This window comes from Somniosus microcephalus, chromosome 8 (genome assembly GCF_052327205.1).
Source record: "Somniosus microcephalus isolate GS21.2 chromosome 8, FLI_Smic_1.0, whole genome shotgun sequence".
NCBI lineage: Eukaryota > Metazoa > Chordata > Chondrichthyes > Squaliformes > Somniosidae > Somniosus > Somniosus microcephalus.
Window position 1 is genome coordinate 192,377,031 of NC_140994.1, and position 24,433 is coordinate 192,401,463.

At 46.9% G+C, this 24,433-nt stretch overlaps 2 protein-coding genes across 3 annotated transcripts in view; both read right to left on the reverse strand.

Annotated features, from left to right (window-relative positions):
• The window catches only part of n4bp3 (NEDD4 binding protein 3), a 170,826-nt gene that overhangs the window by 89,018 nt on the left and 57,375 nt on the right, over positions 1-24,433 (reverse strand). The window lies entirely within an intron of this gene.
• Positions 1-24,433, reverse strand: part of LOC147113987 (uncharacterized) — an 89,452-nt gene that overhangs the window by 63,295 nt on the left and 1,724 nt on the right. The window lies entirely within an intron of this gene.

Genomic DNA, 24,433 nt, shown 5'->3' on the forward strand with positions numbered 1-24,433 from the left:
CAGCCGGTTGTATTGGTAGAGACCTTTATGGGTGTTGATTGTGAGGTATTTTTTGATGCTTCTTCTACCTCCATTTGCAAACATGCCTGGGCCAGATCAATCTTAGTGAAGCGTTTCCCTCCAGATAGCGAGGTGAAAATATCTTCAATCCGCGGAAGTGGATATTGTACGGTGTGAAGGACCGGGTTCACTGTTACCTTAAAGTCCCCACAGATGCGAACCTTCCTTGGTTCCCCAGGCGTGCTGCTCAACGACTTTTTCATCACAGGGACGATGGGTGTAGCCCACTCGCTCCAGTCTACTTTGGACAGTACACCTGAACGTTCCAGACTCTCCAGCTCTGCTTCGCCGGCTGGGCGGATCGCATAAGGTACCGGTCTGGCCTTAAAAAACTTTGGGCTTGCGTTTTCTTCCATTTTAATCGTCGCTGTCATGCCTTTTAGTGTTCCGAGTCCCTGCTGGAACACTTCTTGTGCGTCAGTTAGCATTTTTGACAGTCGTCCAGGTGTGATGTCGTCATCCTTTTTGGCATCTACAGTCAGTGCTTGTATGGAATCCCAATCTAGCTGTATCTTCCGGATCCATTCACGTCCTAGTAGTGGTGGTCCTCCATCTGGCAATACATATAGGTCCATTTTTGTTGTTTCCTTGCCGTTATATAGAACGTTCACCCTTATTTTTCCTTTGGGGTAGACTTTTTGCCCCGTGTACATCTTCCAAGACAATCTTTGTATCTCTCAAGGGTATATGTGAGAATAGCCGCTTGTAGTCCCTTCGGTTTATGACTGTTAGGGCTGATCCTGTGTCCAATTCCATTTTCACTTGGACTCCTGCTATCTTGAGCGTGACCCAGATAGTTTGGTGATCCTCCGTTTTGATTACATTATGTAGTTTCAGACAACCCAGCTCCTTGCTTCCGGAGTCTGTATCACTCTTCTGTTCGTCTGAACTACTCTCCGTCACCTTATGTACCTTCTTGTACTTCTCCTGTGGAGATTTCTTGCTGCTGGTTTTCTTTCCCGACCTGCAGACTCTTGCTATGTGTCCTACTATTCCACACTATCTGCACACTTTGTCCTTGAACCAGCAATCATTATGGTCGTGTGTTGTTCTGCCGTAGCGATAGCACTTCACTGTTCCGTATGACATTTCATTTGTGCCATATTCTTGCGGTCTCCGTTGTATCTCTGCAGCGCCCCGTGCTGCTGCTTCGTGTGATACTGCAATGCTGAAAGCCTTGTCCAGCGTAAGATCCTTTTCTGATAGAAGCCGTTTCTGGGTTCCTTCACTTTGAAGCCCACACACAAACTTGTCCCTTAAAGTATCTGCTAGACCCGTTCCAAACTGGCAGTGTTTCGATAGCTTGCACAGTTCCATTAAATACTCAGCATTACTTTCATCTTTATGCTGGTTCCTTTTGTGAAACTTAAATCTTTCTGCTATCAGCAGCGGTGTGGGGTTCAAGTGGTCCTGTAGGATTGACACTATGTTTTCAAAATCCTTTTCTACTGGCTTCTCTGGGGTTACTAGGTTTCGTAGTAAGCCATATGTTTTTGCACCCATTGAATTCAACAATACCAGCGCTTTCTTGTCATCTGGCACTTCATTCGCCTTGCAGTATACTTCTATGCGTTCGACAAATGTCGTCCAATCTTCGACTTCATTGTCGAACGCTGTGATACTGCCACTCTTCGGCATTTTTGGGTGTGGTTAGACTGGCTTAAAATGGCGTCTCCCGCGCTTACCTTTCTTCCCCGCTGTGGCTTAAAATGGCGTCTCCCGCACTGCTGCCAACGCCACTCTCGGCGGTCCTTGTGGCAAATGGCGATGCCCTGTGGGTTTCGTGCACTGCTGCCAACGTCGCTCTCTGCGGTCCTCATGGCAATAGCAGCGCCTCACATTTTTCTGCGCGCCTCTCTCCCCCGTTGACGCTGCTCGGCCCTTGAATACCGGCTGCGCCCTGTGCGCTCTGCCCTCTCTCTCTCCCCCGTCGACGCTGCTCGGCCTTTTTTTGTGCCTCTCGGTTGGGCTCTAGCCCGCCGCTGTCCGGGAAGGCTCTCGACAGCCTCCCCTGCGATGCTCAAATCTCCGCTGGATGACTGGGCGGTTGCTCGTGGTCGACGCCCATGCTTCTGGACTTGACCTTCTTCCACTGTTCTCCAGGAGCGAATCCCTGGGAGGTGATGCAGAGTTGCAGGTAGGTTCGAATCTGCCTCGTCGCCACTGTTATGTCCGTGTATCTTAATGTTGTGTCCTTCAATAATCAGACAACAGACTGCAGGGAACGATTCAACAGGTGTTCACTGAATGAGGGTTACTCTAGAACTAACTGTACAGATCACTACTCAGGGTTTATATACAGGTGTGGTCACTGCAGTATACAGGAGTTGTAAAAAGTAGTTCTCTCCCTTAAGGTATATATACATTACATTGGGCGCAGCGCAGGTGCTGTCAATAATCGATTTCCCCGAGACACGCTGGCCGGCCAGCTCTTAAAGGGGTGGGTCAATTAACATCAGCAGCCACACTCTACGCCTTGTAGGTCTCAAAATCGGCGGTGACCTACCTGTGGCGTTCAAAACTTCCAAGACATGGAGAGGGTCAGGCAGAGAGCGGAGCGCTTTAGCGATGGGGCATTGGATGATCTGGTTGGCGCAGTGGAGCGCCGGCGAGCTGTGCTGTACCCTGACAATGGCAGGAGGCCTCATCAGAGCGAATACCGCAGAGCTTGGAGGGATGTTGCCCAAAGAGTCACCTCCAGCAGCGTGGTGCCCAGGACTCCTGTGCAATGCAGGAAGAAGTTCAATGACCTCACTCGAGTCGTTAGGGTGAGTGCCTTTTTCACATTCATCTTCATCCCTCCATCTGCACCTGACTATGGCCAGAGGGTGCGCGAAGTCCCAATGGCCAGCTGTCATCCAGCACCCATGGCCCTTTTTGGAAACACACACGCACATTCAGCTCAGTGCATAATGTAAGGGTTATTCTACCATGGGGGGCATGTGATGTCAGCTCAATGCATAATGGAAGGGCTAATCTACCATGGGGGCATGTGATGTCAGCTCAGGGCAGCACGTTTCATCACTTTGCGTCCTTTCTCCTGCAGGCCAAGCTGGCCAGGAACCGTAGGGAGCAGCTTCGTACCGGAGGAGGCCGGCCTCACCTGCAGACCCTCACAGACCTCGAGGAGCGAGTCCACCAGATTGTTGGAAGCCGGATGAGTGGTCCTGTCACCTCTGGAGCAGCCGACCCCATTGTGCACAGCAATGGTAAGGTCATCACCTTTTTGAACTCTCTCCTTCCACTTGTTCCCCCCACCAGCATGCTTTTTCACTTTGGACCCAAGTCAGTGCATTGCAGCACTCATGCATCCCTTGCTGCCACCCTGTCCTTTCGCTAAAGCCACTCTTCAACCTCCCTGCTTTCAGATGCTGCATCACCAGCTCGGGAGCCGGGCCCTCAAGCTGCCACTGCCACTGACTCCGGAGGCGACGAGCAGGAGGAAGCCGGACTATCCCTACCACCCTCAGGCGAGCCAGCCCCTCTGCAGACTGGGGAGACTACTTCCCTGGAGGGGAGTGGGGGGGAATGCTCTGAGGAGGAACCAGTTCCAGGAACCAGCGGGCTGCAGCAACGCAAGGTGGGTAGGGAAGCTTGGGGGCCGTCTCCCCGGAGGGCGAGTCAGGCTGCGAGTGCTGCTGCACAGAGCGCAGAAGAGGTGCGTGCCCTCGCAGAAATGAGCACCCAGGCTGGGCTGAGGCACACTGAGCTCATGGCTGCAGTGGCAAGGATGCCTGAATCCATCGAGACACTGGCAAGGAGTGTCCAAGACTTCGGCGCAGCACAGGCAAGGAGTGCGCAGGACTTCGGGACAGCACTGGAAAGGATTGTCCAGGGCTTCACCGAAGCACTGGCACCTGCCATGCAACTGCTGAGTGCTGCCATGCAGTCACTCGCTGGTCTAATGCAGATGCAGATTGAGGCCACGCGACCACTGACTGCTGCAACCCTCGCTGGATCAGGCAGGATTACCCGGGGCCCTTGCAGCACCACAGCAGGCCAGCAATCTGTGGGCCATCCGATTGCTGCGCATGCTGCGGTGCTGCCCTGTCAGAGTGCCAGTGTGTCAGCCGACCAGGGAGCTGCTGTCCGCGCTCAGGATGACAGCATTCCTGATGCTACCGCTGGCACGTCTCCACTGCAGCTGCCACCACCTACAGGACAGACTGCTTCCACCCATGCACAGATGGAGCAGTCAGCAGCCGGGCCCTCCAGGCCCAGAGGTCGTCCAGGCCGTCCCTCAGGGGCATCTGCGCTTTCGGACAGTCAGCAGGCCTCCCCCAGCCTTGCTGCAGCCACTGGGGTCCCATTACGGAGGAGCTGCAGGGAGGGAAGGGGCCAATCTCGCAAGAGAAGCAGATCACCATCAAGGGGGAAAAAGAGTAGAAGGTGCTGCTGAAACGTCTTATTTGTAGAAATCAAGGCCGAGGATGCTGGTCTGAATGTTAGTTATGTTCTGGACAGTCTCCCGGGTGTGCGAGTCACTTGTGTGTCAGTTTTGCTTTCAGTTGCCATTGCTTTGTCTTGTTGGAAGGAAGCACATTTTGTACAATAAAAAAACTTTCTTTATTTACAATGGCCATGTCTGCTATTTACATGCATTTTGCCCTTCACAGGCTTTGGGGTATCAGAACGGTTCCATTCGTCTTCTTGGAATGTCAGCATGCATTCCGTGAGAGGGGCCTAGAAGCGACTTCTGATCAGCCTCTGACGGACGGCCCTTCCAGTTTGTGCCTCCCTCCCATCATGGTCCTCCTCCCCTGGTGGTGCTTCAATGTCTGGTGGCATTGGCTGGGTCCGTAGGATAGCAAGGTTATGGAGCATGCAACGTACAACCACGAAGTGGGAGACTCATCATGCGAGTACTGCAGGGCTCCTCCGGAATGGTCCAAACAGCGGAACCGCTGCTTCAGCACGCCAATTGTGTGCTCCACAATGTTCCTCGTTGCCTGATGGCTCGCATTGTAGCGTTCTTCAGCAGGGGTGCTGGGCGAACGGAGTGGGGTCATCAGCCACGGGCACAGAGGATAGCCCTTGTCCCCAAGAAGCCAGCCTCCTGGGTGAGCCGGGGCCTCGAAAAGGTCTGCAACAGAAGTCTGGTGCAGGATGAAGGCGTAGTGGCTGCTGCCTGGGAACTGCGCATTCACTGCGAGGATCAGCTGTCGGTGGTCACAGACTAGCTGGACATTCAAGGAATGGAACCCCTTGCGGTTGCGGAACTCCTCCGGATTCAATACAGGCGCCCGCAAAGCCACGTGCGTGCAGTCAATGGCACCCTGCACCATGGGGAAGTCCGCTATTGCTGCGAAGCCGTCTGCGCGCTCCCGCTGCTTGTCCGGGGTCATTGGGAAGGAGATGTACTGCCGCCTCCTTTTAAACAGGGCATCAGTCACTTGACGGATGCAGTAATGCACCGCAAACTGCGAGATATTGGCTATGTCCCCAGTTGCGGCCTGAAAGGAGCCGCTTGCGTAGAAATTTAGGGCAACAGTCATCTTCACGGCCACCGACAGAGAGGTCCTGCACCTTATGAGGCTGCAGATCTGGCTGAAGCAGGTGGCACAGCTCAGTCACCACCTCCTTTCTAAAGCGCAGCCTTCTGATACACTGCTCCTCCGACATGTTCAAGTAGGAAAACTGCTGTCGGAAAACCCTGGCAGTGTACGGTCTGGTGTGGCGACGTCTGTTGGCCCTCCTCCGTCTGGCCATGCCTGCCCCTCTCTCCCTGCATCTCTGTGCCCTTTCCAGATGATTTAGCAGCAGGATGTTCCCCTCCAATGCAGCCCCCATAATAAGTGCGCACAGAAAGTCTCCCCGTTTGATATGCTCACCAACAGCAAGGTGATGGTCAGAAGGCTGAAGTTCTTCTGCCAGCGCTGGCTCAGTGGTGAAATGGCTCTCAGTGTGCAGCTCAGCAACTCTCTCTCTCTCTCTCTCGAAAGAAGAAGTTGTGCTCCAAAAATGGCTGCCGCTTTTATACCACAGCAGTCCCCTTTAAAGAACGCCCCCCCAGCCCCACAGCGACTGGGGAACATTCCAGGTAAGCTGTCCTTATTAGTGCCAGGTGGAACGGAGGGGCGCACCACTGAATTTCCGGTCCGGGGCGCCAAAAAGGCGTTGCACACCGAAATAACGTCATGATCTGCCTGCGCCCGTGAGCGGGCGCTAAGGTTTAGCGCTGGCGCAAAATGTCCGCTCAATATGGGAGGAGGCGCAGGGTTCGCTGCGCCCGGGCGCTAGTTGGTTACCGCCCCACTTCTCGGCCTCTTTAGGCGCTAACGGGTGGCGCAACAAACCGAATTTCTCCCCCTAGGTCTCTTAATTGTCCCAATGCAGCTGATCATATTCTGTCCTGCACCAAGTCCTGCTCATCCATCACCTTTGACCTACAACTGCTCCCTATCCAACATATTAAATTTAAACTAATTTGAATCCCTCTAATTTTGCCCCATATTTCGTTCTGCAACCTCCAGTCTTCTAATACCCTGCACCCTTTGGTCCCCAACTGACATTTTGTTTATCCTCCCTCCCTTTGTCCACCATTGATGACAAAGCCTTATGCCAACTTGGCCCTACTGTCTGGAATGCCCTCCTCAAACCACTTTGGCCCTCCAATTTGTGGCAACCATTTTCCCAGTTCCATAGCAATTCCCAGAGGGAATATTTGAAGTCTCTTTAGGATGTAGCATTTACATTCAGGGTCCCACGAGAACATGTTTATCCGAAGGGAAACTCAAGGTTCCACCTAACTGCTATTTATTGAGCAGAAGCGGCCAATATCTGGATCACATCATAAATTCATTCTTATTTCACCTACGCAGCAAAAAATCATCCAGTAAATGTCTCATTTTTATATCTTATTCAATATTAAAAGCAGGAATCAATGCGCTTTAGAACTTGATCCTCTCTGCCTGTTGGCCCCATAAATCACCTATTTATATTGCACATTTCCACGCTGGCAAGTGAAGGAAAGCATGCTGCGGCCAGAGTCAACTAGAAGGCGAGAAACCAGCTTTCTTTATGGCACACAGGATTCGGAACTGAATCCCATCCACTCGTATAGTGGCTGCGTCTTGGAAATCTCCTGGCTCAAGAGGGCGGCTGGTACAATTGTCTAAAAGGATCCCTGATGCAGCAATAGTAAACAGGGCATTCCTAAGTGCAGCCATTAAATTGCACGGAGAGATCCTAAGCAGCTTCATCAGCACCAGGTGATTTGTCACACCAATTGCCACTGGACAAACTGAAACAGGGAAACTATAAATAGCACTACAGGAGGGCTTTTAATCAGGACATTCCATTAAAAACAGGCTCTCAGTGGAGATTAAGCAGAACTCTGGTGTGTTAACAGCTAAACTGCATCCCAAATCGCACAAAACATTTCCATGAAATTTGAGTCAGCATGTCATTTTCAATAGCCATTAATCACCTCGCTCAATAGTGATCAATTGCTGCATTCTGTGAGCAGGAAACATGAAAAAAAGATTCTCGTGTAGATGAATTGAATTTGCATGTGGAACTGGATACTGGAGAAATGTACTGGGACCTATGCTTCCCATGAAAACGTCACACAGCAGATCCACAACGAGATCCTGCAGCACAAGGTTGCTTGGGATCAATTCCAACAAAGGATCACTTTTTTAAAAAATCATCTGAATGTTGTTGACAGCAGTAGATCATAACTCAGTTTTATTACTTCCTGTTGGAGTCAGTTGTCTGCCTGGTTGTGGAGATTTGATGATCACATAAAACATACAATTAAGATACTGCCCCTTAAAGCCTCTACCCAACACTGGGGCACTTTAAAAAAAAAGGTTATTATTAAATTACAAGTAAACAAAGCCTTCTTTTTCTCCCCAGAAGATTCTGACACCTTCAAATTAAATCTAGAAATAAATCCACAGACAGTATCCTCTTTCGTTAACGTCATCAATCAATCAAGCCCCAAGCTCTTCTCAACTCTTGATGAATGGCTCCTTTGTTGAAAGCCACCATTGAGGTTATAATTAGGGAGACGAGGAAGATGCTGAACCAGTATTATACAAGTCACGCAGGAAAGCTTAGTGGTCCAAGTGATTTACAATACAGCACAACAGTGACATCTCTCATGAGAATGTAGTCACTACAAAGCAGACACGGCTGCCAAAAGGAATTGCCTTCCTGTAAACAAATGGTTGATTGTTAAGTAGAATGTACTGGACCAAAACTCTTCCCATTAAAAAGAGAGAATTCCAACATAACCGAGCATTGTAGCTATTGACAAATCGCACAGATCCTAGATGCGAGACTTTTAGTCAAACCATAATCCCGAGTAGTTGCATCACACCAAAAACACTTACAAACACTTAAAAGCAACAAGGAGGCCGACCTCACTTGTTCAGAGGATCCCACTTTTTGAGGTGTTCACTGCTGTGTTGCAGGCAAACACAGCAGCCAATTTGCAGAGGTCCCTTCTTCTTCTTAGGGTCCCACATACAGATGAATAACCAGTTCTGTGTTTGAAGTCAGAGACACCAGGAGAAAAGAAGTGCCAAAGGTGGACAGGGCCTTGCTTTAGCATCTGATCCAGAAGATGGCTCCTCTAACAATGTAGCTCTCGCTCAGTGCTGCACTGAAGTATCAGCTCAAGTTTGAATGAGCTTGAACCCACAAACTTCTTAATCAGAAGTTCTTAATCGCTGAGCCAAGTGCAAGGTCTTTCATTACCACTAGGAAAGCTCCACCTCCATTTCTCTTGCTCATTAACAAGAAAAAGGCCAGGAATTAGCAGCACACAACACAAAATCTCAGACTTTAGACAAATGCGAGAGAGTCAGCCAGCCTGGATTTAGTACTGAAGCATTCTTCCCATGTACTCAGAATCCCCTGGGTAAAGACCACCCAAAACAGCAGGACACTAGAAATTACTATCACAGTAGGACACTAGAAATTACTATCACAGTAGGACACTAGAAATTACTATCACAGTACACGATTACAAAATAAATTGAAAGGCCTGTGTACAGTTGTTTTGTTCTATACCTGCCTCTGTATAGAGAGAACATACCTCATCAGAGATTTCTCACTCCCTTTCTCCTCCCACCCTGTCCCATTTTAATTAGAACGTTGATCCCAGTTGGAGGATTAAATTCACCGAGATTCAGGTCTGGAGGGTAGTTATTAATGCAGCCTTGAGACAGCTTATCATTCAGATATCAAGACATGCAAGTAACATTTTTTGGTGAGCTAAAGAGAGAATTAATTCTGAACTAATAAACTGGCAGTGAAGAGAATTATTAATCTGTGCTTTACAAAAGGGAGACAAAAAGCTCTACTCCACTTAGAAGCAATCCCAATGGAATAGGTAATAAATAGGAACGAACTACCATAGGACTATCCAGTCAGCATTCCTGTTCATGCCTCAGTCCAATGACTTATTAGCAGGCCTCACAAATTACTCCTGGTACCGATAGCACGTCATCAATGCAATAGGGAGCATGCAGCTGTGCAAATGCACTCAGTTCATAGCAATCATTGTGCAGTACATAAAAGCGCAACATATGGAATTCATTTGACTGAAGGTGTCTATATGCAGAGAGTGGACATGTCCAAACCCAAGTATCTTCAGGATAGTGCCACATGATTAATGGTGGCAGTTGATGTAAGTGCGATGTGAGCACATTCTTGCACCAGTGCTGGCTCTGGAATTGCAATATGTACGCAAACTCCTTTTTCGAGTGCTGTACCTTCACTAAGAAGGTACTATATCGTACACTCACCTTCGCAACAATGGTCGGGGTAGGTCAGATGGTCAATATTCAGCACATATCACAGGCTGGGTAAACCAGGCAATGGGATTTTCGTGCATACGTTTGAAAGGGAATGCTTTATGATCAACGGTGTCTGCAAGAATTAAAACCATCTGGAAGTGACATTTACATGCCAGAAAAACTACTCAAAGCATCAAGCCTGGCCTGAAGTGGGATTGTGCGCAAGTGGAATTCAAGATAATAATCCACTTACTGTCTACTTGCAATAAGGTTTTTGACTTTTCCACCCCCACCCCACCAAAAGGGATGGATAGTTTAAGAGTGGATAATGGATAAGAATTAGCACTGCCACTGACAGCCTATTACCCTAGGCCTTTGGGGTCCTTACAAAGACAAGAAACAAGAGAGCATTTTAAAAGGGGTCTTAACTCAACTGTTTATAACTACCACTAACTGCACTGTAGGCATCAATCGGTTCCACCCTGCTAACCCTAAACAAAAGGAACCAAAGTGTAGTTCAAGTTTCAACATCTTATACATTGGTGTGCATCAAAAATTGCTCCTAGTTTGAGAGAGATATTCAAAAGAAAAACTAATTCAGCATACATAATTCACGTCCTACACTGGCAATCTGAAGTTGGCAATACAAGATGGTGATATTGTGACACATTAGAGAGCCTTTATTATAAGGTTAAGACCAATTAAAGAATTAATTCTACCCAGGTTTAGAATCCTGTTGTGTGCAGTCATATTGTTTGTTTCACTGAAGGCTTTAGGCCACCTGTTTGATTTGTAGTAAAATTGATCACATACAGCATTTTTCTTGCTCTAGCCCAGTATAACCAACAATACACTAATAAATACAGCTCAACATTGTGCATGGTACACTCAGATTATAAAATGTAATGATTTTGCATAGAGTATTGGCCCCAAAAACACAAAGATCTTCCAGCAAACTCCTATCATAACTCCGGGGCGGGGCGGGGAGAGGGGGGGTGGTTGGGGTGGTCAATTTAATGGTTAGGCCAGAACATAAGCCAGGACCCAGACACTGCTTCCACCCAGATAGTAGCAGGGCACCAGAGCTTCTGGCCTGTGTGGGCTAGTGGGGACTCCAGATAGGTAGGGTGGGAAGAGAAGATGAAAAGATGCTCGTGTGGAGCATAAACACTGGCATAAAGCTGTTGGGCCGAATGGCCTGTAAAATTCTATGCAATTATTGGAGATGCCTTGGGCAGGATTAGATAGCCAAGAGTGGAGCCAAGTGAGGACAGTCACACTGAGCTAAACAACAGATGAGAGGCGTTGGCGGAGGATGGTGTGCTTGACTGTATCAAAGGCTGCAGAGAGGTCGCGGAGGGAAAATGCACCATCAGAGAATATCATTTGTAACATTGAGTAGGGCCATTTCAGCGCTGTGGCCAAGGCAGAAGACAGAGATTCAAACATGGAGTTGCAGGAAAGATGGGCATGGATTTGGGAGGCAAGAACACATTCAAGAACGTGCAGGATGCAGCATGGGCTCTGTAGCAGCTGGGACAAGACCAAATAATGGCTGCATCTCAAAATTTTGTACTGCTGTTCTGATTACTTTTGTGTGACTTTTCATGGTGAGTGGATGTGGTTAAGATGACCAGCATGGTGTTGTACTACATGTACTTTCCTGATAAATGGAAAATTCTTTTGCTGTTGATATGCAAGTATTAGATAAGTAAAACCCACAATGTCTGGATATGAATATAATAACCTCAACCTTGAACATGTCGAGCAAATGTTTAGAAAACAAGAAAGTGGTATATATAGAGGTGATAACCAGATATTTGTGGTTTATGGGTGGAGCAAAATTAGATCATAGATATGCAAGATAAGCAGAAGTGAGGAGAGGGCTTCAAGATTTGATCCCCTTTCTGTGCAGTTAAACTATCTTAGTAAGGATCACACAATTTGCATCAGTGTTGCTAGGCTTAGGGAACATGCGTGAGTGGGAGAGAGTGCATGCACAGATAGGGTCAGGTTTTGCTCCAATAGCTCTCATGTTCAAATATCCCGATATTTAGCAGTAATTTCAGATGAGGCATAATCACCAGTGAATTGCATCTCAAACTTGAGTTACGATAAGGGGAGGTTTATTTTTGAAAGGAGGTTTTTTTCTTTCATAAATTGGAGATTTGCCAGTCTGTGCTCAGTGCCTTCTCAGTGGCAGGACTTCAGTAACTCAGCACAGAGGTTTTTGGTATAAGCCTTCATTCACACACAAATCCATCACTCTCATCCTCACATGAATATTATTCAAATCCTTTCCAAGCTCCACTGGTTCCCTGTGCCCAAATGAATCAATTTCAAGATCCAGCCCTAGTCTTCAAATCTCTCCACTATTTTGCTCCCTTTATCTGCGATTTCTATATACAAAAAGGGAGATAGAACAAAATCTGGAGACTATTGACCAGTCAGCTCAACGTCAGAAAATAAAAAAGTCAGCATGAAATCCAAAAGGCTAAGTCATGCTTAACTAACGTGATTCTTTGAAGCAATAACGGAAAGAGTAGACGAGGTAATGGAAAGAATAGACAAGAGTAATACAGTAGACATCACATACTTGGATTTTCAAAAGGTCTTTCACAAGATCGACACAAAATGTAGCTATCAGGACATCTCCTGACTAGCCACAAGAGGTTCTTGCAGGCATGTGCCAGATACCCAGGGAGCAGCCATGATGCCTTCATATCGACAGTCTAATATACCCACCATGCTTCGCCCTGGGACCAGTCCTAAAGGTCGGCTGCTTGAGGAACCCCTTCTACCACGGCTCATGAAACTTTTTCAGAACCCAACCACACCGAACAGATACAACAGCAGCCACATGAGCACAAGGTGAGTCATAGAGCAGGCCACTGGGATGCTCAAGTTGTGCTTCAGATGCCTTGACAGGTCTAGAGGCTCCCTGCAATACTTGTAAGCCAAAGTCTCCAGAATCATTGTGGCATGCTGCCTCCTGCATAACTTTGCTCAAAGGACCGGAGATGCCACAGAAAAAAAGTCATTCAGGACTCTGAGGAACAGGATGGTGAGGAGGAAGATGGCGGGACGAACACATGGGGGACGATTTTCCCAGCCCTGAGGAGGCAGGGCATTTTGTAAAATAGCCTTCAGAACCCGCCTCCACGCAATTTTGCCAGAGGCGGGCTTCAGGAATGCGATTCGGTCAGGCGGGATAGGCAGTTAAGACCCTTAACAAGCGCTTATGGGTCTTTGTAATCCTATTTTGCCAGGCCTTTGTTATTTCCCCACATTTTCAGCGTGTTGCATGGCGCTCCTAAACCACGCCAGCTAATCCTGGCGGGTTGACAAGTGGCTGGCCTCCTCACAGCTGCAGCTCCACCATAAAAATGGAGAATTCAACAGGGACCAGTTGGAGGTGGCAGCACTTTTGTTGCACAGGTCTTTGAGCACCTTTTCCAGGCCTACTGAAGTCGGAGGTGGTGCAACTGAGATCTATCAACTTCGGGACCACTCTTACGTGAGGATGTGTTGTGAGGAGTGAGGATGAGAGGTGGTATAGTGCACTATTGTGATTGGTGGTGAGGGAAGGTGATTCAGGAGTGAACGGTGTAGTGTGGACCAGAGGGAGTGGAAGGTGGAAGTGTCCAGACCTAGTCAAGTCATTGAAATGTTTCCTGCATTGAATCCATGTCCTGGGTGACACGCATGCTCTGTTGACCATCCAGGCCGTCTTCTTCATTGCCGGTTCTTTATTCCCCCCTCACTGCACCCCCCCCACCCACTTGTTGGGACCACCACATCGCTCCTTGACCTCCCCGTACCCAGCATTACCTCCAGGAATGCATCACTAAACTTTGGGGTCACCTTCCTTCTCTTGCTAGACATCCTTCCAATAGTCAACACTGTCAACCGTGAGGGATTATGGAGTGTCCTCCTCAAATTCGGCTGCCCTCAAAAGTTTGTCACCATCCTCCGCCTGCTTCAAGACGACATTCAAGCCGTGATCCTGACCAATGGTTCCACCACAGACCCAATTCATGTACGAACCGGGGTCAAGCAAGGCTGTGTCATCGCACCAACGCTCTTCTCGATCTTCCTTGCTGCAATGCTACATCTCACCCTCAGTAAGCTCCCCACTGGAGTGAAGCTAATTTACAGAAGAAACGGGAAACTGTTCAGCCTGTCGCCTCCAGTCCAGATCCAAGGTCGTCCCATCCTCTTGTCATCGAATAACAGTATGAAGACGACACTTGCGTCTGCGCTCACTCGGACGTCGAACTCCAAACCATCGTCAACACCTTCACTGAAGCGTACGAGAGCATGGGCCTTATACTAAACATCCGTAAGACAAAGGTCCTCTACCAACCTGCCCCCGCCACACAGTACTGCCCCCCGATTATCAAAATCCACGACAAGACCTTGGACAACGTGGACCACTTTCCATACCTTGGGAGCCTACTATCAACAAGGGCAGACGTCGACGGCGAAGTCCAACACTGCCTTCAGTCGCCTGAGGAAAAGAGTGTTTGAAGACCAGGACCTCAAACCCAGCACTAAGCTCATGGTCTACAGAGCAGCAGTGATACCCGCCCTGCTGTATGCTTCAGAGACATGGACCATGTACAACAGGCACCTCAAAGCACTGGAGAGGTACCACTAACACTGCCTCCGCAAGATCCTGCAAATCCATTGGCAAGATAGGCGCACCAAAGTCAGTGTTCTTGCTCAGGCCAACATCCCCAGCATCGAAGCTTTGACCACGCTCGATCAGCTCCGATGGACGGGTCACATTGTCCACATGCCCGATAAGAGACTCCCAAAACAAGCGCTCTACTCTGAGCTCCGGCACGGCAAGAGAGCCCCAGGTGGGCAGAGGAAACGCTTCAAGGACACCCTCAGCCTCCTTGAAAAAGTGTAACATCCCCACCGACACCTGGGAATCCCTAGCCCAAGACCGCACAAAGTGGAGGAGAAGCATCCGGGAAGGCGCTGAACACCTCGAGTCTCTTCGCCGGGAGCAAGCGGAAGCCAAGCACAGGCAGCGCAAGGAGCGCACGTCAACCCAAGCACCCCACCCGCCCGCCCCCTTCAACCACCGTCTGCCCCACCTGTGACAGAGACTGTAGGTCCCGCATTGGACACATCAGTCACCTGAGAACTCATTTTCTAATGTGGAAGGAAGTCATCCTCGGTTCCGAGGGACTGCCTAAGAAGAGTCAACGATTATTTCAGTGCTCAAAGTCCTCAGCCTGCCTTCCAGAGGTGAACTGAGCCTTTAAATAGTGGAGTGGAAATGGTATCATGCGGGTGGATGGCACACTCAGTCACAGAATTCTATTGAGGAACCCGAAAACTGTGTGTGAATGATGGTTAGTCATTAAAATCAGCCAGCCTTACACACGTCACTCGCTAACATGCCCGCACGCGGTGTTCCAGTCTCCGGGTTAATAATAGGGCCTACATCTAAGAACATAAGAAATAGGAGCAGGATTTGGCCCTTCGAGCCTGCTCCGCCATTCAATAAGATCAAGGCTGATCTTCTACCTCATCTCCACTTTCCTGCACTATCCCCATATCTCTTGATTCCCTTAATATTCAAAAATCTATCGATCTCTGTCTTGAATATATTTAATGACTGAGCCTCCACAGCCCTCTGGGGTAGAGAATTCCAAAGATTCACCACCTTCTGAGTGATGAAATTTCTCCTCATCTCAGTCCTAAATGGACAACCCCTTATTCTGAGATTGCGACCCCTGGTTCTAGACTCCCCAGCCAGGGGAAACATCCTCCCTGCATCTACCCTGTAAGAATTTTGTATGTTTCAATGAGATCACCTATCATTCTTCTAAACTCTGGAGAATATAAGCCTAGTCCACTCGATTTCTCCTCATAGGACAATCCCCCCATCCCAGGAATCAGTCTGGTGAACCTTCGTTACACTCCCTCTATGGCAAGTATATATTTCCTTAGGTAAGGAGACCAAAACTGTACACAATACTCCAGGTGTTGTCGCACCAGGGCCCTATAAAATTGCAGTACGACGTCTTTACTCTTATACTCAAATCCTCTTATAATAAAGGCCAACATACCATTTGCTTTCCTAATTGCTTGCAGTACCTGCATGTTAACTTTCAGTGATTCGTGTACAAGGACACCCTGGTCCCTCTGAACACCAACATTTCCCAATCTCGCACCATTTACAAAAACTCTGCTTTTCTATTTTTTCAACCAAAGTGAATAACTTCACATTTCTCCACATTATATTCCATTTGCCATGTTGTTGCCCACTCACTTAGCCTGTCTATATCCCCTTGAAGGGGATATATATCTCCAGAAGGCCTGTTTCCAGATGTAGGTACTGATGCTCAAATGCTTTTCAAGTATTAGTATTAGTCTGCAATTAACCTGCATTCTTCATTGATGAGTGACAGTTATCACAGCTTAATTTCCAGCACAAATTTCTACATTAAAATCTAGACAAACGTCAACAACAACAAAAAAAGTTATTTGTAATTTAAATGTTGTCATCTACCAAATCATACAATAAATTTGGCAACAGGAATAAAGTGCTGCTGAATGTATGGATATAAAGGATCTATCAAATGCAAACAAACAAATGGTGGCGCCTTGCAGGAGTTGTGGGCTTCTGCAGAAAAACAATGGCCTTTATCAGAGCCATCTTTGTACATAATCAAGTGTTGCCCAACCCAGCAACACACAAGGTTACAATTGTTAAAAGAAATGCAGGCAGTCTAAATACAGTAGCTCATTCAGGGAAAGACATCCTTCCCACGCTTCTGAACCCGATTGAAACAAAGTCTGAAAAATTTACATTCTGCAGGTCCATTAGAGCAACACCAAATCGAAAGAAACAAAAATACCCAGCCAGTTCAAAACAAGTGCTCGTGATTCAGCTGTTGCTTTTTCCATCTGGGTCAATATGTTGGAGAAGACCAAAATTTGTTTCCCATCCCTAAATCTTTCTCCACTGAATTTGATTATAATGTGTTTAATTTTTTCAACAAAAAAAAAAGACCCCTTGCAGAGCTGCAATCACAGATTTTGTTCCAACACATCACAAACATTCAAATTGCAGTTTGTGTTCAGCAGGCTGCTTGTAGGAGGCTCTCCTCATTCACCAACTCAACCCCACAAAAAACACTTAGGCTGTTCAGTAACTTTTTCTTTTAATTACCCAAAGCCACTGGAACACGAAGCACTTTCCAAAATGGAACTGCAGACACCAATAATTTGCCACGAGGCATTACAACTGGGAGGTCAAAAGACAAAAGGAAGGGTACAGTATGTTTTCTGGATGGTTGGGCCAAGATGAGCTAAATGGCCTCCACTATCAGCATTTATGTCATGAAGTCAAGGCAGGATGCACAAGCATGATGTGTTTCTCAAATGACACACATGAATATGGCCTTGCCCATTCCCTTTATATGGCAAAAAAAGCAGGTAAGAGACTGGATAGCGTTGGGTGCAACAAAATTGCTCTTCATTAGGACTTGGATTCAAATAAATGGTGGAATTTTGGGATGGAAACCACTTAAGTGTCTGCAGTGAAATGAAGTAAGCTGGTATTCAGAGGCCCTAAGGAGAAGAAATGGAACTTACAAAAAATTAGGTGGTGGGGGGGGTGGGGGCGATGGTCAAACAAGTTTATTGTTTAAGCTGTGTAAGTAGAGCTATATGTTCTGCTTCTAGCCCATGGTCTTATTAATCTGGGATTGCTCTGATAATGAAATATACCCATGCCAGACTATGGCAGGACCTGGACAACATGCAAATTGACAAATGGTAAGCAACATTCACACCACAGGTGCCAGGCAATGACCATCTCCAACAAGAGAAGGTTCAATCACTTCCACCTAATCTTCAACAGTACCACCATTGCCAGGTCCCCCACCATCAATGCCATGGGGGAATTACTATTGACCAGAAGCTTAGCTGGACCAGGCATATGAATACCTCGCTTGCAAGAGCAGGGCAGAGGCTAGGCACTCGTGAGGAGTGGCTCACCTCTTGACCCCTCAAAACCTCTCCACCATCTAAAAAGGCTCAGGTCAGGAGTGTGATGGAATACACGTCACTTGGCTGGATGGTTTAAACTGCAACACTCAAGCAGCTCAACAACTAGGACGGAACAGTTTGCTTGCTCGACACCCCTGCCACTGAACTGAATCCCCAGCTCCTCCACCATCAGCTTATTGCGGTGCACAATATACTATTGCAGAAGGTATTTTACCAGCCATGGCACTGGAACAACAAGATTTACTGATGCTTTTTGAACCCTTCTGCAGGAGGCATCCTCAAAATGGCCCTACCAGAAAACAGAAGTCAGACATAATATATGGGTATCATGCTGGAGCAGTGTGGATGGGCCATTAGTAATACAAATGGAGAACCCCTGTTGTGAGCTTGTCTGTGTCACTTCTTCAGAAAAGGTGGTTAGGCAGGAAATGATACAGCTTCAAAAGCAGGCAGAGGAAAAATTGCAAAGATATTAACTAAAAATACATCCACTCACTGGTCCAGATGAAGCCTTTGGAAGTGTGATGGCATGTCACAGACTCTGTTGCTAGGCTGTCACTCTCACATTCTCCAAATTTGCAGCTGTCTCGTTCATCTTCAGATCTCCTGTAAAATTTTTTTTGCTATTACAGGTACACTATCCCTTATCCGAAAGCCTTGGGACCAGCTGAGTTTCGGTTTTCGGATTTTTTCGGATTTCAGAAGGTATTATTATAAGACTGGGAAATTTGTATTTAATATAAATTTTTAAAGTTCAGGCTACCTCTTGCGACTGTTCCGTGTCTCATTCCCCTTCCTGCTTCTCTGGAAAGCCGGATATCGGCTGACTCCTACTAAGCTGGCCCGCAAATCAGGTCGGGGGTCGGGGGGGAGAAAAGAATATCGGACGGGCCGCGGTGTTCGGGTCGGGGGGGGGGGGGGGGCGGGGGGAGAAAAGAATATCGAGCGGGCCGCGGTTCAGTTCGGGTGGAGAAAAGAATATCGGACGGGCCGCGGTGTTCGGGTCGGGGGGGGGGAGAAAAGAATATCGAGCGGGCCGCGGTTCAGTTCGGGTGGAGAAAAGAATATCGGACGGGCCGCTGCAGGTATCGGACGGGCCGCTGTATTGTTGGGTTCACTCTCCCGGTACCTCCTTCACACTGCCTGGCTCGGCCTGCAATCTCCTACCCAGGAGGGAACTCTGTGACCCTCTGCCCTGCTCAGCGTAAATCGTGCGCCACTCTGGTCATGTTGTGCGCACGACTTACGCTGAACGAAAAAACTTTCGGTTTTTAGAGGTTTTCGGAAGTTCGGATAAAGGATAGTCTACCTGTATCTTCCATTTAAGATGGCCTCAACTTTTCGCCGAAGACTTTCCTCCTCCCAGATCAGCTGCCAAGAGAATACTAAAGGTGCTTTTGTATTACAGGAGTGCAGTAGGTGGCAAACACGAGAGTCTCATTCTGTCAGCTATACTCACTGTATACAAACACCCTGATGTTTAGTGACTTGATGGCACTGTAAACACAAAACTACAAATGTGCCTTTGGGATATAGGAGCCAGACACTGCATTTACACTCTATTAAGACCACTTCAATTCTGTCAAGCTTCAAATCGTTTTTTCACCCTGCCCCTTCTGCTCAGCATTTTTTCCAATTTGAAATTCTTTGAGAAAGGGCCCAGCAGCTGGTGTCTTAAGCAACTGAGCCTCCATTACACAGCTGACACTACAACTGTTGCCTGGCTGAAAAGTAAAAGTGGAAGTGTGTTATACAGAGGTCACATCTACTAGATGGGAACAGAGGTTAACAGGTAATGTAAAAGAGTCTTATTAGCATTAAGTGTTGAGGCAACCAACGCATTGAATGTGATTGGTTACATTATGTACAATGAAGGCAAAAAGGTACATAACACGTGGCTGATGATGCAACGGAGGGCGTTCCATATTATCTGGCGCTCAATCTCATCATGTGCCCAGCAAATTCATTGCAGCCCCACGTACTCAGCTTATTAGAGCCAACAAAAACATTTACATTTGGGAGCCTCCTCACAGTCAAGAGGCTCGGCAGCAATCTCAGTTACCGAGCACCCAGCTTGCCTCCTCTCACACTCAAGACATTGGCCCTGAATTTGTGGTTGGAGGCCGCAGCAGCCTTCAATGGCTACTGGTACCCAAAATTCCAGCCCCCCAGCTCTCCTAGTGTGCCATGCTCTGAACACAGTAAGAGTACCTTAAGAATGACAACCTGCAAAGTACTGATGCATTGTTATTCCATGGACAGGAATCATTGATAATTCTGAGAAACTCATATCTGGGAAGATCAAAATCAGCAGTACACCAAAAGCAGTCAAACAGCAGAAAACAACAGAAATTATAAAAAGGAGCATTCTTGGATATGAAAACTCAAACACAAACTTAGGACATCAGAGCAGAGGCTCCAGATGCACGAGCTGCGCACATTGGATTGTATCACAGGAAATTAACAGTCACAGGAATTCTTTTTATAAATATAAAGTCCTGAGCTCTTGAAAGGAAGGAAATTAATATGTGCTTGAAAATTTATCACTACAAAGGACTTGAAAATGTAACCACCAATAACTTCACTGCTGGGGAGAACTTGTGTTGCTTTTAAGTAACAAAATAAAATGTATAAAATAATGCAGCAAGATTTTTAAATAAAAAGCAAACTGATGTTCGATCTTGCAGATGGTTAAGACCAAGCAAAAAGGTTAACTAAGTCACAGCTTGGAACTGGCCCAAATAACCTGCCTTTAACATCAGTCCTTCTGGTTCAGTAAACGGAATGCTAGAAATAGAACATCCATGCAAATATTTGATAAATATGGGGAGAAAGAGGAGCGGAAATATAGTCTACCTGCTCTCCTCAGTCATCCATACACCAAAGGTGCACATTATTGCATTCTTCCTCGCACAAATATTCCTTTGAATCCTCCCTCAAGGATGGGGGGTGGGGGGGGAATATGACAAAGTATTTACAGCACAGAAACTGGCCATTGGGCCCAACAGTTCCATCCATGCCTGTGTTTATGCTCTACACAAGCCTCATTGTGCCTTATTTGAGAGAGAAAGAATGATGACGACAACGGGGCATTCGGAAAGGGAGGGGAATATAGATCTTTCATCTCTCAATCCTATTGGGACTATCTATTTTTTGTTCATCTCCATTTAAAAAAAAGACAGGATTCCCACGAGAGACCAGGCAGGCACTCCACAACTGTTTTGCGTTGCACTCTGAATTTGCATCAATGCCCCTCAACACATTCCTAAAAAACTAGGATTAAAAACAGCTGTTTGAAAAGGAACCTAAAGGGGTCCTTGAGCTTGCTCTATCTTTTCTCCACAGATGCTGCCTGACCTGTTGAGTGCTCCAGCATTTTGTTTTTATTTCAGATTTCCAGCATCTGCATTATTTTGCTTTTTGTTTTATCAAAATTTAACAGACACCAGCTTGCTAATTTCTCTCTCTCCCGCCCCCACCTTACCGCACGCCCCCCCCCCCCCTCCCCCAACTCTGTTCAAGACCCTGATCCCTTGCACCCCTTTCGAAAGCTCGGTTTCCCTAGTTTGAGATCTGGCTGTCTGGGTCCCTCACATCCCCCATGCTATTCCCTACATGAAGGCTGCAATGCTGGAAGTAGAGTGCAAAGAAAATTACTTTCTCCCTTTCCTCTTTAGCAAAAGAAAAAAAAATGAGCAGGAGAAACAAGTGATGAGCGTGTAGAAAAAAATCAAGTGAATGAGAAGGACGACAAGAGAAGGAGGAACAGCATTTTATTGCAGGTGTGCTACTACCAGTATTCTGAGCTACAAATCATAGAAACATAGAAGATAGGAGCAGGAGTAGGCCATTCGGCCCCTCAAGCCTGCTCCGCCATTCAATGAGATCATGGCTGATCATCCAAATTCAGTACCCTGCCCCTGCCTTCTCCCCATATCCCTTGATCCCTTTAGCCTTAAGAAATATGTCTAACTCCTTCTTGAATATATTTAATGAATTGGCCTCCACTGCCTTCTGTGGTAGAGAATTCCACAGATTCACCACTTTCTGGGTGAAGTAATTCCTCCTCATCTCTGTCCTAAATGGCTTACCCCTTATCCTTAGACTGTGACCCCTGGTTCTGGACTCCCCTGCCATCGGGAACATCCTTCCTGCATCTAGTCTGTCTAGTCCTGTTAGAATTTTATAAGTTTCAATGAGATCCCCTCTCATTCTTCTAAACTCCAGCGAGTATAAGCCCAATCGACACAGTCTCTCCTCATACGTCATTCCTGCCATCCCAGGCATCATTCTGGTGAATCTTCGGTGCACTCCCTCCATGGCAAGAACATCCTTCCTCAGATAAGGCGACCAAAACTGCACACAATACTCAAGGTGTGGTCTCACCAAGGCCCTGTATAACTGCAGCAAGACATCCTTGTTCCTGTACTCGAACCCTCTCGCTACGAAGGCCAACATACCAATCGCCTTCTTAACCGCCTGCTGCGCCTGCATGTTCACTGGCAGCGACTGGTGCACAAGGACACCCAGGTCTCGTTGCACTTCCCCTTCTCCCATCTAGTGCCGTTCAGATAATGATCTGCCTTCCTGTTTTTGCCACCAAAGTGGATAACCTCGTATTTATCCACATTATACTGCATCTGCCATGCTTCTGCCCAATCACCCAACTTGTCCAAATCATACTCGAGTTTCTCTGCATCCTCCTCACAGCACATGTGCCCACCCAGCTTTGTGTCATCTGCAAACTTGGAAATATTACATCTAGTTCCCTCATCTAGATCATTTATATATATTGTGAATAGCTGGGATCCTAGGACCGATCCCTGCGGTACCCCACTAGTCACTGCCTGCCACTCAGAAAAAGACCCGTTTATTCCAGCTCTTTGCTTCCTGTCTGCCAAACAGTTTTCTATCCAAGTCAGTACCTTGCCCCCAATCCCATGTGCCTTAACTTTATAAGCTAATCTCTTCTGCGGGACCTTATCAAAAGCCTTCTGAAAGTCCAAATACACCACATCCACTGGTTCTCCCTTATCTATTCTACCAGTTACATCCTCAAAAAATTCCAGTAGATTTACCTTTTGTAAATCCATGTCGACTTTGTCCGATCCTGTCACTGTTTTCCAAGTGCTCTGCTATTACATCTTTTTTTATAATGGACTCTAGCATTTTCCCCACTACCGATGTCAGGCTTACCGGTCTATAATTCCCCGTTTTCTCTCTACCACCTTTTTTGAATAGTGGGGTAACATTAGCTGCCCTCCAATCCATGGGAACTGTTCCAGAGTCTATCGAATTTTGGAAGATGACCAGCAATGCATCTACTATTTCTAGGGCCACTTCCTTAAGTACCCTAGGATGTAGATTATCAGGCCCTGGGGATTTATCGGCCTTCAATCCCGTCAATTTCCCCAACACCATTTCCCTACAAATACTGATTTCTTTCAGTTCCTCCCTCTCATTAGACCCTATGTTCCCGACATCTCTGGGAGGTTATTCGTGTCCTCCTTTGTGAAGACAGAACCAAAGTATGTATTTAATTGGTCTGCCATTTCTTTGTTCCCCATTATAAATTCCCCTGATTCTGACTGCAAGGGACCTACGCTTGACTTTACCAATCTTTTTCTCTTCACATATCTATAAAAGCTTTGAGTCAGTTTTTATGTTCCATGCAAGCTTACTCTCATACTCTATTTTCCCCCTCTTAATTAATCCCTTTGTCCTACTTTGCTGAATCCTAAACTGCTCCCAATCCGCAGGTTTACTGCTTTTTCTGGCCAATTTATATGTCCTCTCCTTGGATCTTATGCTATCCCTAATTTCTCTTGTTAGCCACGGTTGAGTCACCTTTTTTGTTTTATTTTTATGCCATACAGGGATGAACAAATTCTGTAGTTCATCCATGCGATCTTTGAATGTTTGCCATTACCTATCCACCGTCAACCCTTTGAGTAACATTCCCCAATCAATCCTACCCAACTCGCGCCTCATACCATCGTAGTTTCCTTTATTTAAATTCAGGACCCTAGTCTCCGAGTCAACTACTTCACTCTCCATCTTAAATGAAGAATTCTATCATATTATGATCGCTCCGACCCAAGGGGCCTCGCACAACAAGATTGCTAATTAATCCTTTCTCATCACATAATACCCAGTCTAAGATGGCTTGATCTCTGGTTGGTTCCTCAACATATTGGTCCAGGAAACCATCGTGTATACACTCCAGGAATTCCTCCTCCACAATATTATTACTAATTTGGTTAGCCCAATCTATATGTAGATTAAAGTCACCCATGATAACTGCTGTGCCCTTATTGCACGCGTCTCTAATTTCCCATTTAATGCCATCCCCAATCTCCGCATTACTGTTTGGAGGTCTGTATACCACTTCCACTAACGTTTTCTGCCCCTTGGTATTTCTCAGTTCTACCCATACAGATTCCACATCATCAGAGCTAATATCCTTCCTTTCAATTGTGTTAATCCCCTCTTTAACCAGCAATGCTACCCCACCTCCTTTTCCTTTTTGCCTATCTTTCCTGAATATTGAATACCCCTGGATCAGTGAGAGATGAGAATTGTTTTGA